General features: G+C 38.4%; 1 pseudogene; it reads right to left on the reverse strand.

Annotated features, from left to right (window-relative positions):
• Positions 1 to 531: 531 nt before the first annotated feature.
• Positions 532 to 1,880, reverse strand: LOC114211607 (KAT8 regulatory NSL complex subunit 2 pseudogene; annotated as a pseudogene).
• Positions 1,881 to 17,683: the final 15,803 nt, after the last annotated feature.

Consider the following 17,683-nt stretch of genomic DNA (forward strand, 5'->3'; position numbering starts at 1 on the left):
ATCAAACATCTTCATTTTACAGTGTATTTCTTGTTGTCTTATTCAGGCAGGGTTTTTTGACATTTTTGTAACATTTTACATTTAATAGAAACTATATACATTAAATTTTTATTGTATCTTACATAAGATAGCCCCTACAGAAATTTACATAGGTTAGAAGCAAGATGGATGGTTAAAGAAGGCCCAGTCCTATGGGCTATTCTCAGAGTCAGGGTCCACTGGGAGGAGGGGTTCAGACTACCCAATTAGGTGAGAGGTGAAGACAGGCTAAAACACAAGCACTGGGTTCCATCAATATCCCAAGGGTGCACATCTCCTACCTAAACGCCTATGTGGATTTGTTCCAAGACTTGGGAATTCCCATTACAAAGATGTCTCTCTCCTGAGGCACAGTCCCAAATACTTGCTCAATCCCAGCAGCTCTGGCAGGAATCACCTGTCTTTCTCTTCCTTGTGTAGAGTGGGAAGACGTCTGCGACACATAGACACTATTGATCCCTTCTCCCAAAATTTGGTTTATGATTGACTATATCAATCAGTAATCCAGACAACATAGTCTGAGTTGTCCTTCAGTGAGAGATAGTCATAAATACTTGTTGAAAGAATGGAAAATTCAAATCCTCCAAAGTCATATGGTTCCCAAAACAAGCTATCAACTGACAGAAGAAATGGCTTCCCATTTGCAGTAGACACTCTACTTTGAGGCAGTGGTTAGGAGGCTTTTTCAGAATTTGGGACCTCTGTGATCTGCACCCATCTCCAGCCATCTGTCTCTGGCCCAGAATATCCATTGGACCTTCAGCAATTTCTTTGACTGAATGATCTTCAAGGGTTAGTGAAGGATCAAAAGGCAAGGGTGAAGGAGGGTACTGCATACCGTCACCCACAACGTCTAAGTCCTACTCGGGCTTAGACATCTGAGGAGGCAACTTGCAGTTGGCAGTGGGCAGCAGGCATCCTCAGAGAGCCTTACAGGAACTGGTTTGTTGCGGGGTACCTCTTCAGACCCTTGGCAGCATTTGAAAAGAACTTGATTCGTGTCCTGACAAATACGGGTAAAGTAGTGTCTGGTCATTGGAAGAGACTGATTGGAATGACAGACATCATCCACAAAGGCCAAGCACCTCTGACTGAAACAAATTGTATGAGCCCATGGGGCAGCACCATCTGTGGCCAGTATTCGGCATTCCTTCAGCTGCCTATGTAATAAGGCTTCCCTCCATAGTGCTGATGATACTGTGGATGACATTTTAGATGCTTAAGTTTTCTTGTTCTTTGGCCAAAAGTCCCTTTGGACCAGTCAAGGGACTACTACCTAGAGCCTCATGTTCCACTTTGTGATTATGTAAAAAAAAAACATGCTGAAGTCAATTAAACTGGTCGATATACAAAGATTGCAAACAAATTAGCTTCTCACGCATAATCAGAGCAACTCTTGCTGGTGTGTAGACACCAGCATGTCCAGAATTCACCTGACTTCACTGTGGCTACTTTCTGGAGACTGAGACCCCAGCTCTGTCTTAGCATAAGAGCTCAGCTGGCCCAAGAGTGTCTCACCCATAGGCCCGGAACTGGTCTTCTTCATATGAGCATGAAATGCCAGGGCATTCCTATGGGCATGTTCAGCACCGAAAGACACGCCATCACTCTTCTCAAGTTTTGGAGCAGCACTGGGAGATCTTTTTCCATTCTTCATCAGTATATAAGTGCACTGCCTGAAGGGTGCGTTCTTGTCTCAAGGATATGCTTGAGACAAGGTTGCAAGCACGGGTGATGAGTGAATGAACAAGACAGGGTCTCCTGGGACCTTGGGCACTGGGGTGATCCTCCCCCGATTGGTTGGCAAGATGTGGAATCGGAATCCTGTTCATACCAAAACCTCTGCCACTGCCCTGCGCTACACCGCTAGCCCTCTGGCTGTGCTAGCCACTTCTCTCTTGGATGCAGTTAGTTGGTTTTAACTCTTGGGCATGTTGTTGGTAGAGGGGCAAACAGAAATACATGTTCATCAAACTAGTACTCTTTCCACTTTTTTTCATTCTCCCTTTGGGTTTCTTGAGTTCTCTATTTTTTATGAGCGTTGCTTTCATCTTTGTACAGTGCAGTGACAAAGGAATATCAATGTCCTTGCTCTTATAGCAAGTCAATAATTAGTCTCTTAACTGTATATTTCAAACAAGAGAAATGACCCTTTCTAGCTGAAAGTCTCAATCGAGGAGACATATGCCCGTAAACACAAACATAGGAACATATACACATTACAGAATTTTGTAAAATTAAATGATATTTTATTTTCTGGGCAGCTCTATCCATTGACATCAGATGGATTATGTCTCAAAGTCTACATTCTTGTTTGAAAACCTTCCACAGGAGATTCTGGGATTATACTCTGAGTTTATAATTCTAACAGTCTATGCATTTAGAATGCAAATTCCTGACATCTAACTGATAAGATACTGGTTACCAACTTTAGCCTGGAGCTGACAGAGCCTTGAAACTCTATCTCCCTATCTCATCTCCCCATGCTTACTAATTAATAGCCGCAAGGTTTCACCAGACATAACCGGCCTCTTTCTTTGAGGTATGAAGAGATGCTCACTTCCTGATCCCAGCTCTGACAAGAGGAACATTCTGTATCAGAAACATTTACGTGAAAAAAAGAAAGTACTAAGAGGGGGGGAATGAATGGGAGGCCCGAATGAGCCAGGTTATAAAACAATAAATTAAATATATCTAATGCCAGATTATTCCAAAAACAATTATAACTGTGAATTTAGAAACTATGAATTAAGGAGTTGAAGGACATAATTGTTTTATTTTTAGGTGTTTGGATAACTTCAATAGTAGCTACCTTTAAAGAAATGAACTACTGACAGTTGACACAAAGTGTGTTCTTTGACCTCTAATTTGCAAAAAAAAAAAAGATGAAATAATTATTAAGATAGGAAAATACGCAAAATGGGTGAATATGCCAATTTCGTTTTATTATTTCATTTATTTTATCCAAACTGCATAATTAGAGATTCTCTATAGAGTTTGTACATGGGACTGAAATCAGTGGTTTTTTTTTTAAGATTTTATTTATTTATTTGACAGAGAGAGAGAGAGAGAAAGAGCACAAGTAGGCAGAGAGGCAGGCAGAGGGAGAGGGAGAAGCAGGCAGTCTGCTGAGCAGGGAGCCCGGTGCAGGACTCGATCCCAGGACCCTGGGATTATGACCTGAGCTGAAGGCAGCCGCTTAACCAACTGAGCCACCCAGGTGCCCTAAAATCAGTGTTTCATACACATCGATTCCCATGGATTTTCAACTTTACTAGGTCTTGTCAAGTCTCTCCTCCCTTCGAACACATGCACACACACACACACACACACACACTTCTCTAAAAAAATTACTTTCAGTTTTACCTTAAACTCCTAAACATAACAACTTGGGAGCCCACTGTAAGTGACATTTCTTTAGGTCACTGCTTATGGTTACAGCTTCTGCACAGAAAATTATTCTGCCATGTTTTCCCTCAGCTCATCAAGCACAGCTTCCTGTCTTGCAAAAACAAATGCAGTGATGGAGGTCATTATAACAGCTTGTTCAATGTAAGCAAAACTGAGTTTTTTAGAATACCATTTGAGGGGCTCCTGGGTGGCTCAGTCGTTAAGCGTCTGCCTTCAGCTCAGGTCATGGTCCTGGGATCCTGGGATCGAGCCCCGCATCGGGCTCCCTGCTTAGCAGGGAGTCTGCTTCTCCCTCTCCCACTCCCCTTGTTTGTGTTCCCTCTCTCGCTGTGTCTCTCTGTCAAATAAATAAATCAATCTTAAAAAAAAATAGAATACCATTTGACTAAAGATCAGAGGCTTGGGCTCAGTCTGGGAAAAAGAATAATATTGACGGGTTACAGACCTGTGGAGTCTAATGAAAGAAAGATCAAAAGAAATCACTACAGCTGGATTATGAATGTTGAGAAAAGATAGTATTAATGTGTACAGAGTTTTAATAACAGCAAGCTAAAGATTGTTGATTAGAATTCATTATTTTATAGAGTATTATCAACCTTAAAAGAATGGCCTTTTTTCATACCCCCCCCCAAAAAAGAGACAACCTTAAATAATGATGCCTCAACTGAACTCTAAACTGGTACTGAACTGCAAGTGATTGTAGGTTAAAAAACAGACCCTACAAATGCGTGAAAGGAAGACAGTGGTTTATCCTCCTTTCTCCTTCGGTGATGGGGCCAGTGTGGTAGCTGGTGATGTTTTCTCAGGTGAAGAAAATCAGGTGCTTTATACATCACCTCAGTGAGATGGTTCCAACTGGGGCTGTGAGTTACTGAATCTTGTCTGGGAAGCAGCTGCTGTTATTTATCTTTTGTTGTGGTTGGTTTCAATTAAAAAGACTACTTTATGGTAGAAGAAAGCTGTGGTCCCGATTATATTACATGCAGAATTCTAGGATCAGAAGAAGGACCCCATAATTTAGAACAAACAGGAATTTGCAGAAGTGAATGTGTGAGGCTGGGCACAGGGCTAGTGAATTCAGCACAAGGCAAAGAGACACCATGAATGGTAGGTGAATGGTTTCAGGTGGTTATTATGGGTAGTTGAGGGAAATCTCTCAAGGTTTTTAAAGCTTTCTCATCTGTACTCAAGGAAAAATATGAAGACTGTGACCAAGTTACTTCCATTTCTGAGACCTCAGTCATCTCATCTGTGGAAGTGAGTTGGGGTGCCATGATGCCTAAGGTCTTCCCAACTTAAATGTGCTCTAATTCCAACTCTGGAATTATTTTGTAACCCCAGAGCATTCTAATGAATAAACAACGTGTTATCCTTTATCACCTTAGAGCAAATTCTTGTTCACTGGTGGGTTGCCATAGCTCATCACAATTGCCACAAAACTGAATGTTAACACAGCTACAGAGTTTTATATATGTCTTGTAGAATTATTAAAAAACCGTAAGGTCTCCATGAACAGCCCCATATTTCTTTCATTAAAATATTTTGAAATTATGGGGTCTGATAAATAGTAACATCAATTTTGTTATAAAGTAAGCACATTATATAAGTATTCCCAGGGACTTGGCAAGAGATATTCTATATAAATGTTTGTGTGTTTGTGCCCATACACACACACACACACACGTGTGAGCATTTGAAGTCATACAGCAGTGGTATAAATCGTGATGACATCAGAAACAAACTCACTGACTTCAGTACTCTTCCCCTCTCATCCAGAATAAAGGACTGCAGTCCAACTGATCTCTTTGATTGACACATCTGAAAAGATCTCTCCCTGCTTAAAGGTTCCAAATTATCTTAGGATAAAATGCCAAACTCTTAACATGAAACAAAAGGCTACTCAGTAGTAGAGGCACATTAACTCCTGTAGGCTGTATGTCCACCTTTCCCTCCCTAACACAATCTTAGCTCCAGCCATTCTGATCTACTTTAAAATGCCTGAATTCTCTATTTCCTTTCCAATGTTAGCCTTTGTAGGACCCATCTCCCTTGACAGAAATACCCTTCCTCTGCTTCCTTGACAGCCAACTCCTTCTCTTGCTTCAGGTTTCAGCTGGGTAAATTTGACTTTCCCTGAAGGAGATTATAATCATTTCATAATATCAGTTCTGCCTCTGACAATGGGGAAAGAGCCTAAGACTTTAAGTAATTAATTCATATTTATTGAACACCTGCTACTACTGTGTAAAAATACCACAGGTGACATAAATAGGAACAAAATGCAGAACGCTGTTGAGAGGTGATGTGTGGAATATGTACACATAATAGGACAAATGCAGAATGCTACGTGGGAAATCCAAGTACTTTGGTGATGTAGAAAACAAGGTGACCCCACTTTGTTGAATTTGGAAAACAACTTAATCTGATGTTATTCTTTTTTTTTTTAAAGATTTTATTTATTTATTCGAGAGAGAGAGAATGAGAGATAGAGAGCATGAGAGGGGGGAGGGTCAGAGGGAGAAGCAGACTCCCTGCTGAGCAGGGAGCCCGATGTGGGACTCGATCCCGGGACTCCAGGATCATGACCTGAGCCGAAGGCAGTCGCTTAACCAACTGAGCCACCCAGGCGCCCAATCTGATCTTATTCTAAGAGTTTAAAAACTCCATTGGCCCAGAGGAACTTCAGCTATGAAAGGTCCCTCCGTCTAATCTTGGGTGATTGCCTAAGGTTCAGGTGAGTGGGTCTTAGACCGCCGAATTCCAATCAGAACCGTTCCATTGGTTTTCTGTGGCTTTTAGAACGTTTGAAAGCCACAGGAGTTTTCTACTGGAATAATAGTATATTATGACATTAAAAGATATCCTCAAGTTGAATTTTGCTCTCAAGAACATTGGTGGATAACAAATCCACAAGCTCTATAGCAGAACTTGTTCCCCAAGTCACTGAAGCAAAATAGTGAGTCATCAGTTCACGGCCATGTGTGATATCGAGGCACTTCAGGACACCTCACACTTGCCAGGTGCATTCATTATTCTTCCTTCTTTGCTTTTAATAGAATTTCACAGAAAGAGTATTTATTGGAAATTACTATACAGCACTGTGATCTTTGAGAATGAGTCAGTGTCCTCTGTTAATTGCAAATGTGTCAATATGACAGCAGGAATTCTGATTTTTGAAGCTTAAGAACTACAAACTCCCAAAATACCTGTGGAAGAAAAATGACATCTTCACTACAGTCGTTTTTGTTTTTGTTTTTGTTTTTTACCTGAATATGTGTTTTAGCATGTGATTTAAGCTACTTTTCATTTCTGTCTTAATCCTGCTTTGTTGTGAGCTAAAACCAAGCATACTTCTCTAGGATTCAAGTGTTCACTATATGAGGTAAATTAACTCTTCCAGGGCTCTAAGGTACCAATTAATGCCCCAGAGGAGGTAAATTACTAACTGGTACCCTGCTGCTCTGAAAAGACTGAATTTGCCTCAAATGGTGTGCTTGCTCTCTGTTAAAGAGTAGATTACTCCCAGTGGTTCTCTCTATAGGACAGCATCCATCTTTATATGGGAAATTAGATTCCATCTGATCGACTGGCTAGGTCTTCCCAAATGTGTCATATGATAGTCATGATTAGATTACCAGAAGCTATAAATGCCGGTAATGAAAGCTTGACAAGTCAGTGAGTAAATATAAGGACATGGAACAGAATATTTGGAATATGTAAAATGTTTAAAGTTTTGTAAGCATAGTGAGAACAAGATATTTGATTGTTGTTATTAAGGTGGAACCTTCTGTCATTATTTAGAAGCATTGTGTAATGTGGTATTACAGAAACGTGTAACTAAATGGTGTTCCTCCTTTTCTTCCATGTTAAAAATATAGAAATAGAGATGCAGAAGTGCAGAAAATTTTTCACTTTCGCATCCTTTGCCCATGGATTTTTAATGTTGTTTGAATACTCGCAGTGCTTTAGAAGATGATTTTTCAGTGAGTCTATTAGAAAGTTTTCCTTTGTACTGAGGTAAAAACAACCTTCCTGTCTCTTCATTTGTTCATTATTGCACAGGTAGTTGTGAGTGCTTAGTAAGTCTGAGACACTGCACAGTGAAGGGAAAGGCAGAATTCTGCATTCTTGAACCGTATGCTCTAACCGAGAAGAACAAAAACAGAACCATGGACATTCAATTGTGATAGGTGATATGAAGAAAATGAAAGAAAGTCCAAGGTATAAAATCATTAGTGTAGGGAAAGGGCAGGGGCAACCATAGATATGTAACCATGGAACATTGTAGAAGAATAAGAAGCCATGCTTCCATGTAATGCTAGGAGTAGGGCACGGGGAATATGAATTGAGGTGCAGGGAAGAGCTGGTGTCACACTGCCCACAGCCTTATGAGCTAACATAAGGGAGCTGAATGTAATGCTAAGTTCAGTGGAAGAATGATTTTAGGTAGGTGAGTGAATCATCTAAATTAACGTAAAAATAGCAATGATATTAAGTTTACATAGCACTTACTGTGTGCCAGACACATTAAGGACTCAACACTTTTTAATATTTCTAATAATGCTATGAAGTAGAATTAAAGTGAGGCACAGAGTCTTTTCATGATGTCCAGAGTTGTGTAGCTAGTAAAATTGCAGAACTAGAGTTTAACCTGAGCAGCATATGCCCCAACTAGCAACTACCTATGTTTTCCTAGCTAGCTAGCTAGCTACATCTATCAACTTTTATAAGTTGTACATAAGCAGCATTAAACCATGCTTCAATGCATGAGAGTAGGTGAGATGTTTTAGGGACTGAGTTTTGGGAAAAGACCCAGGACTGAGCCATGTGTGACCCCGGCAGTGCACACTGAGTAGAAAGACGAAACTAGCAAAGGACACTGAAAATCAATGAGCCAGTAATAGGAGGGCACTGCTGATGGAGAAGTGATAGGGAACCAAGGGGAATGTCCTAAGATGAAATGGCGGTCAGTTCTGCTTCACGCTGCAGAGAACTGAGTTAGACATCTGTGCTGGATTATGTCACGAGATCGTTGATGACCATGAAAGACAGGTTTTCATGAAGAAGTCTAAAAAAAAAAGGCTGATAGATGAGAGTAAGAGGGAAAGAAATAAAGTCAAGATAGAATGTATGGACAGCTGTTTAGAATTCTGTGGTGATAGAAGAGAAATACCTGGAGAGAGAGAGACTGGGTCAGGTAGAACACACATACACATACACATACGTGGGTAAGGAAAGAGCAAGGGAGCATATGCATCTGCTGATAAGAGAAAAGGGAGCCTTTGAGCATGCAGAAGAAGAAACAATATTGATATATAAGTTTCTTTGATGAGCCAAAGCAAGAGAGGATTCAGGGTAGAAACGGGAGGTTCGGCATTTGCTGGAGGAGGGACTTTACTTGTTGAGCGTATGTGAGAAAAGAGGTGGACTTCTTGCTCTGCATTTGGAAAAAGGCAAATAATGAGAAGTATTTAATACTGCTTATATTGTCCCCCCCATGCTAAATGCTTTACGTATGTTATTTCAGTTAATTCTCAGAAAACTCTTCTCAGAAAATTATCAGAAAAATATTTTTAACTTTTAATTAACAGCTGATGGAACTGAGACTCACAGGAATTAAGTGACTTGCCCCAAATCACAAATCCACTAATTACTAGAGCTAAAAATCTGAAGGCAAACAGCCTGTCTCCAAAATCTGATTCTAGAGCTAGAAATTTACTTAGTTATTCACTAGTAAGTGAGTGATGAGACTCGGAGAGCCAAACCAGCCTTCCCGAGTATATGCACCTGCTTGCTGAGAGGGCTCTGTGTTCTTCCACTCTACCTAATTCTCTGGTTTGAGAGGAAGGAGGCATTTTAAAGTAAAAATATGTGACTGTTTATCATGAACTTCATTCACTGAAAATGTAGTGGAATTTGGGCTGGAGACTGTAAGGATTAAAATCCTAAGAATCAGATATAATTGTTTTTCAAGACAGGAAAAAAAATAAGTCAAAGGACTCTTCATATCACTGGTATAAATTTTCCTAATGAGAACTCCATGTATATACAATTAGTTTTAAAAAAAAGAATTTTCCAAGTGCCTGATTAACTTTTAATCAGGATGCTAAGATGATTAGACACAGTCTGATTATGTAAGAAAAAAAATGCAGTGAAAGACAATGTTCTGCTCTATTGTACACGTGCACTACATAAACAATTTAAGAGGAAGTTCAATTCTTCATTTAAAATCTCATCAAAATTAGCAGTGGCAATTTTTCAAAGGTTGTATGTATATTTGTTAATATTTTTTCCTGTATCACAGAGAGAGATTTCAAATTTTTATATTTTTTCTAATAATTTGAATGGCTATTGCACTTATAAACTCTTATTATACAATGCTAAGAGGATTTTTAAACTTCATATTTCAAGGAAACTATATGTTTTCCATTCAATCTTATTATTCATTGTATAGTTTCAGTCTACTTATATAAATATAGCATCCTAAAGATTTTTTGCTTGTTTATTTTTCCCAACTCTCTTATGCACCACTTAATATGTACATTTTTTACTCTAGTCCATGATGTCCACATGGACAGCAAACAGACCTCACAGGTGCAACCTAACAGCATCTCAAAACAGATCCTGCAGACTGTGCATCTCTCTAAAGAGACTCTGAATGTCCCATGGGATCACCCTCCTGTCCCTCAAAATGGTAGTCAACTTGTTAATACAGCTTGTCTTGGTCTTCCTTCTTCCTTTCATTCCTTCATTCCTTCATTCCTCACACAGGCTCCTCAGGATGGCTTTCCCAAATAAACTAAGTGCATGGCCCAGGCTAAGACACTGGCAAGAATTAAATTTCTATCTGCAAAAGCATAAAGAGAAGGTACACGTGTCTTTATGTTTCACATCCATATGCCAAAATAAATCTTACTTTGTTAAAACATTCACACACAATTTTGTTTGAGTGTTTTTCAACTACTGGTCTGGTTTGTGTTTCTATAAGATAAATGTTTTAGGTTGTTGAAGATCTAGGAATTTACCTCATTCTTCAAGATGAACTACAATATGAACTATATATAATATGGTAACATGAGTCAGTTATGTTTTATTGTTTAAAGTGATCACATGACCGGGGCACCTGGGTGGCTCAGTCATTAAGCATCTGCCTTCGGCTTGGGTCATGGTCCCAGGGTCCTGGGATCGAGCCCCGCATTGGGCTCCCTGCTCAGCGGGAGGCCTGCTTCTCCCTCTCCCACTCTCCCTGCTTGTGTTCCCTCTCTTGCTGTCTCTCTATCAAATAAATAAATAAAATCTTTAAAAAAAAATAAAGTGATCACATGACCTAAAAGATAATGAAATCTTACCATTTGCAACAACATAGAGGGACCTAGAGAGTGTAGTGCTAAGTGAAATAAGTCAGCAGAGAAAGACAAATACCATATGATTTCACTCATATGTAGAATTTGTGAAACAAAACAAAGAGACAAAGACAAACAAAAAACCAGACTCTTTTTTTGTTGTTTCAAGTTTTTATTTAAGTTCTAGTTAATTAACATGTAGTGTAATATTGGTTTCAGGAGTAGAATTTAGTGATTCATCACTTACGTATAACACCCAGTGCTCATCACAACAAATGCCCGCCTTAATCCCCATCACCCATTTAGCCCCTCCCCTACCCACCTCCCCTCTAGCAACCCTCAGTTTGTTCTCTGTACTTAAAAGACTCTTATGGTTTGCCTCCCTGTCTTTTTCCCCCTTCCCCTGTGTTCATCTGTTTTGTTTCTTAAATTCCACATATGAGTGAAATCATATGGTATTTGTCTTCCTCTGACCAACTTGTTTCGCTTAGTATAATACACTAGCTCCATCTACATTGTTGCAAATGACAAGATTTCATTCTTTTTGATGGCTGAGTAATACTTCATTGTGTGTGTGTGTGTGTGTGTGTACCACATCTTCTTTAACCATTCATCAATTGATGGACATTTGGGCTCTTTCCATAATTTGGCTATTGTTGAAAAAGCAGACTCTTAAATACAGAGAATGAACTGGTGGTTGCGAGAGGGAAGGTGGGTGAGGGATGTGTGAAATAGATAAAGGAGATTATGAGTACATTTATCATGATGGGCACTGAGTAATGTATAGAATTGTTGAATCACTGTATTGTAGACCTGAAACTAATATGACACTGTATGCGAATTACACTTCAATAAAATTTTTTAAAGATAAACATAAAAATCAATCAGTCCCATGCCCAATCACGATCCCTTTTTATGAGCCTTTTTTTGATGCCTGACATTTGACATGAAAAAATGTCAATTTAATCGTCCAAGATTAAATCAAATGGGCTGTTCTCATCAGAAGTAGAAATGAAAGGAAGCTTGCAAAATAATTGTTTTGTTGGGCTAAGAATAAACATATCCTGGGAATGAATTAGTTGTCACCCTATACTACCTGCTAAATATCTGCATGTGCTTCTCCCTGTGCTGAGTACCCAGGAAGTAAATTCCTGATTATACTAAGTGAAAGAATTCTTACGGTCTACATTATGCTGTACTTTAATGGGAGAATTAACACTGATGCTGTCTCTAAGAATGTAGATTTTTTTTTATTTTTGCTTCAATTTTCTTTTCATCATAAAATTGATGAACTATGACCCAGGGGATGGATAGAGAAACATAGATACAGATGTGGATATAGATAGATAGATAGATAGATAGATAGATAGATAGATAGATAGATATTTGCATATTCTGCTAGATTTAATCTTTTTCTCACCCTCTGTGATACAGTAAGATTTAGAGCTGAAATTTTTTTTCTATTTTCTATTTTTTGACAGAGAGAGAGAGTGTGTGTGTGTGTGTTTGTGTGTGTGTGTGTGTGTGTGTGTGTGCCGGTGGGGGTGCAGAGGGAGAGAGAAAATTTCAAGCAGATTTCATGCTGACTGCAGAGCCCAATGTGGGACTCAATCTCACAACCCCAAGATCATGACCTAAGCTGAAATCAAGAGTCGGCTTCTTAACTGACTGAGCCACCCAGGAGCCCCAAGAGCTGAGAATTTTTCTTAAAATAGTATTTATCCATAATATCAATATAATTTTTTATAAATACCAGAATAATGAATTCACTTAGATTTTTGTAATGTATTTCTGATATTTTTTTCTGAAAGGTTAAGTTATTAATACCCAGAAAAACCATATATCTGGACAAGATAAGTTAGTTGCTCTGAATCCACAGGAAAGGAAGCTTATATCACATTACCATTTAGACAACAATTTGGGAAGCAAACATACAGGTGCCATTAAAACCTCAAAGAAAATTCCTCTACAAAAGGAATTTTTGACATCAGATGATGGGCCCAAGAAGACCAAAGGGATTTGAGATGTGTGCTCAAAATTGGCCTTTCATGTGTGTTTATGTATTCAGCTTGCCCATCCATCAAAAGCTCCACCTGTCTTGGAGCTATCGCCCATCATTTATTTATCTGCAGAGAGACTAGAATCTGAAGTGATCTTTATTTCAGTCATGTACTGAATGTAAAAATTGTGAAAAGCAACTCGGAGTCATTACACATCCTTTTTCTAAGAGAGAAGTTGTACTTCACAGGGATCTGGAGCCTTGAAGCTCAGATCTACTTTTGGAGAATAACATAAAATTCATAGCAAACCCCCTGCTCCACTTTTAGACTGGTGTGGACATTTTGTCAGGTCTAATCATGAAACTAAACCTGACATAAGCTTTCTCAATTTTATCATTCCTTGAAAGACTATAGTTATTTAAAACGTATCAAGTGTTTAGAAAGAGAGGCTTTAAAAACTATCAGTTAAACTGTAACATTGTACCAGACCCAAATAACAACCACCAGGATGTTACCACGCCTGCCTACTAGTATTTTGAAGGAGAGTGCATGATTTCTTCCTTCAGCTGAGAAGATCAACTGGCAATGATGACTAGTAGCGGTTGCTCACATTTATGGTGTTTGCTGTATGTCCGACATTGTGCTACATGAATTATCTAACTTAGTCTTTGTGAAAATGCCATGGATAATTATTATTAAACCTATTTTAGGTTAAGTAACCTACTCACTTAATTTGGAAGTGGCAGAGCCAGTGTGGTTAAACATTTCATTCCATGCCTGTATGATGTAGAAAACGAACAAACGTGTAAGCCTTTGGTATATTTATATACTAAAAAAACTCTTTAATGTAAGAACTTAAAAGGCTGTACATGAAACGGATTGTAAATGAAGCAATGTATGGTGGAAGAGAGAGATGGATAAGAAGGTCTTCAGTCTCAGGAAGCTTGCAGTTTACTAGTGGGGATAAAGCAAGCACACACATGTCCATAATAAAACTATTCATATCTATAGAGGCTAAACATTTTGCACAGTTCTTTCAAGCCTTTCAATTTTATTTCATTCTATCAAACGTTTTCATCACTAAGCTATCTATATGCCTCAGTCTCTTCTATACATGGCTCCATTGCCTTCTTAGCCCTCTCAGAAATTCATTAGAACTTTAAGACTAAGACATTTTGATTACATGTTCCTTCTTAGTACTAATGCAAGTTTATATATAATACATAGGAATATATAAAAAAGATTATTTCAACACTCATCATATGATCAATAAAATGCATTTTCCATAAGCTTACAATTCAGTATTATCTAAACATTCGCTTAGTGCTGGCCTTTAAAGGGAGCAGAGTAGGGACCTCCTGGCCAAAGTCCCCTACTACCACTTTCTCTCACCCTTTTTTCTGTCATATGATGAGTAAGAAAAGTCTCTTCTTCCTTAAAGGCTATACCTCCCATTTCTTCTCTGAATTCTCTCTTGCTTTTTGTTCTCAGGTATGTCTATATATTAGATATTACTTTCTCTTCTTTTTTTAAAGATTTATTTATTTGGGAGAGAGAGAGTGAGTGGGGGGAGGGGCAGAGGGAGAGGGAGAGAGAGAATCTCAAGCAGACTCCCTGCTGAGCAAGGAGGCTGATGTGGGGCTTGATCCGATGACCCTGAGATCAGGACCTGAGCCAAAATCAAGAGTTAGGCACTTAACCGAATGAGCCACCCAGGCGCCCCAGTTTTCTCTTCTAATCTCCAATCACTTCCTTTTCCTCATCCTTACACGTGGTTGGGCTCATGTGTGTGCGTGCATGCGTGTGTGTGTATTCTCTCTTGGCCCCATGTTCCTCTCCTGCCATAGCTTTCTTTGTATCAAAGGGAAAAAAAATTCCTAGAAAGCGTAAGTGATGAATTAGTCAGATTTAAAGTAGGGAAAAATACAAAGCAAAATAAAATATCTCAGGGATATAAGGGGGCAGAGAATATATATATATTATAAGATCAGTGAATTAGATATGAGGAAAGAGCCCACATATGGTGTCAAAGTCTAGCATTTAGAGCTGGCTGTGCCATTTACTTATTTCTTTGATATTGACCAAATCACACAACATCAGTTTCTTCATCCATAATAATAGCTTCCTCTGCTACTTGAAGTGGCTGCTCCAATCAAAAAAAAAAAAAAAAAAAAAGCCCACTTCTGCTAGAAGCTTTACAAACTGCATGGACCTTGCCTCATACAAATATGAGATGGCATTGCCTTTCATTGAGATAAATGTCCAGTGATGCTTCAGTTTTCACAAACAAATCATTCTCTTATCCTTAGTTTTGCTGGTGTGTGCACTCCCCATTTACCTAGAACACAGAATTGCTAAATTCCAAGTAATTGTCAGGGATATAATATCCAATTCACTGCTGCTCAGCTCATCACTAGTGAAAAATAATACCCATGGATGTTTATCTGAATAAGCCATTCTGTCAAACTTCTAAAATTCCCAATTTGTATTACTGGATTAGGCCATCCAGTCAGGAAGCCCAAAACCCATCATAATAGTCCCCAATAAAATACATTTTTTTTAATTCTCTTAGATAAAATTTGGAGTGACGAAGTTATATAATATTTAAAGTTAGATTATATAAAAACGGAGCTTTCTGTAAATTGTTTCACTTTGTAATGTAAGGGTCATGTTAAGTCTGTTACACACCATCCACTTCAATAGGAAGGTCTCAGTATTACAAATAGTTGTGCTTCTTTCAGAAATTGTTTTTAAATCTAATCATCACTGATTTGTGTAAATGGCCATGTCCTTATCATGTAAAAGGCATATTTGTGTCCCACCTCTTGCAAATGTATCGACTTCATAGAATAAATTTTCATCCATTTTCTGAATCAATCTCATTCTTAATCTTAGCATACTTTCCCTACTGTACTTTCCCTTTGGATCATTTTCCTTTACCAGCATTATATTTAGTGTGCATGTATACGTGTTGTGTGTGTGTGTGCAAGAGAGAGAGAGAGGGTGTGTGTATGTGTGACTCTTTGTGTGTGTGTGTGTGTGTGTGTGTGTATTTTAATGGGTCATATAGGCACTTGGTCAAACATCAAACAGCCAGAAAAAGGAATACAGGTTACCCCCCACTATCTGAAATCAGAGCATTCTTATAAAAGTTCTCATAAGAAGCAATTGCCATTAATTTATATGGAAAAGTTTTTGAGCAACCCCAGACCCCAAAAATAATCTCTCTTAGGCTTTTGTGATACCTTAGGACACATCTTGCAAATGAATACACAAAATCAATCGAGATTGTGTTTCTACACATTCTAACAGAAAGGAACTTTTTGATGTTTATACTTCTGAATGCTGAAAAACAATGTTATGTTTTAAATTACTACTTATCTTCCTAGGAGCGTAGTGAAACATAGGGCATAGGTCTAAAAGCCACCTCCGTTTCTTTTCTCTAGTCCATTGTTAACTCATTCTCTTTATTGATGGTTATTTTGTTTGTTCGTTTTACTGATTTTGAAGTCCTTTTCTTGTAAAAAAAATGTGTTTCTTTTAATACATCACATCCATCACAAGTTGCTGTTTATCTTTGACTTTTGTTTGCACCGTTTTGACATCCACCGATTGCTAATATTTATTCTCTTTATCAGACTAACTCTGGATTTGTGGCAAGGCTTAGAAACTATTTCCTAAATGAAGATTTTTGTGTATTTCTTTTCATTGTCGTGTCTAAATCTTTGTTAGATTTGGGATTTATTCTGGAGTAAGAAGCGATAGCTCTAACTTTGCTTTTATTTTGTTTTGTTGTTGTTATTTTTCATCTGGATGCCTTGCAGTTGCATAAAACCATGTATTGAGAAACTCATTTTCTCTTGATTTTAAGTGTCATCATTGGGCGCCTGGGTGGCTCAGATGGTTAAGCGTCTGCCTTCGGCTCAGGTCATGGTCCCGGGGTCCTGGGATCGAGTCCCGCGTCGGGCTCCCTGCTCCTTGGGAGCCTGCTTCTCCCTCTGCTTCTCTCTCTCTCTCCCTCTGTCTCTCATGAATAAATGAATAAAATATTTAAAAAAAAAAGTGTCATCATTATTATTCATCAAGTAAATATTTATGCATTTACCATATTTTAGGACTTGGTATTTTATATCATCTCTATCTATTTGTCTGTTCAGACACTGTGAATTAATACAGTCTTAACATGTGCTTAAATATTAAGTAGAGGCAATTGCCAATTTTCAGTCTTTTCCTTTTTTTTAATGTTAAATTATCCATGTGAATTTTATTTTTTATTTTTATTCATTTTAAAGATTTATTTATTTATTTGAAAGAGAGAGCAGAGAGCATGAGCAGGGGTGAGGAGCAGAAGGAGTGGGAGAAGCATCTTACCCGGCTCCCCGCTGAGCAGAGAGCCTGACTCAGGGCTCGATCCCAGGACCCCTGGATCATGACCTGAACCGAGGCAGATGTGTAATGGACTGAACCACCCAGGCGCCCCTCCTTGTGAATTTTAATGTCACTTTGCCTGATTCCCCCCAAAAAACAAACAAACAATAAAACTGCCCAAAGTTTGTATGGGAAAGTGTAAGTTCATAGAATAATTTGGTGATAAATGTCACTCTATCATATTGAATCCAAAGTTGACTTTTGCACATTTTTCAAGACTTTTTTATGTGTACCTCAGTAAAGTTTTAAAGTATTTTTACACAAATTTCGTACATTTCTTATAGAATTTTAAAACTTGATAACTATCTTGTAAACAGTATTTTTCCTTAATGATATTGCAGTACTAAATATAATTTGTATATGATAGCTAACAATTTCTGGAATTTTAATTTTATACTGAGCATTGTACTGAACTCTCTCATAAGATGTAATGATGATGTCTACTTCTCTTGAATTTCCTGA

The sequence above is a fragment of the Eumetopias jubatus genome, unplaced genomic scaffold (assembly GCF_037043125.1).
Source record: "Eumetopias jubatus isolate StellerSeaLion01/CBP00866 unplaced genomic scaffold, mEumJub1_p1.0 scaffold_14, whole genome shotgun sequence".
Taxonomy (NCBI): domain Eukaryota; kingdom Metazoa; phylum Chordata; class Mammalia; order Carnivora; family Otariidae; genus Eumetopias; species Eumetopias jubatus.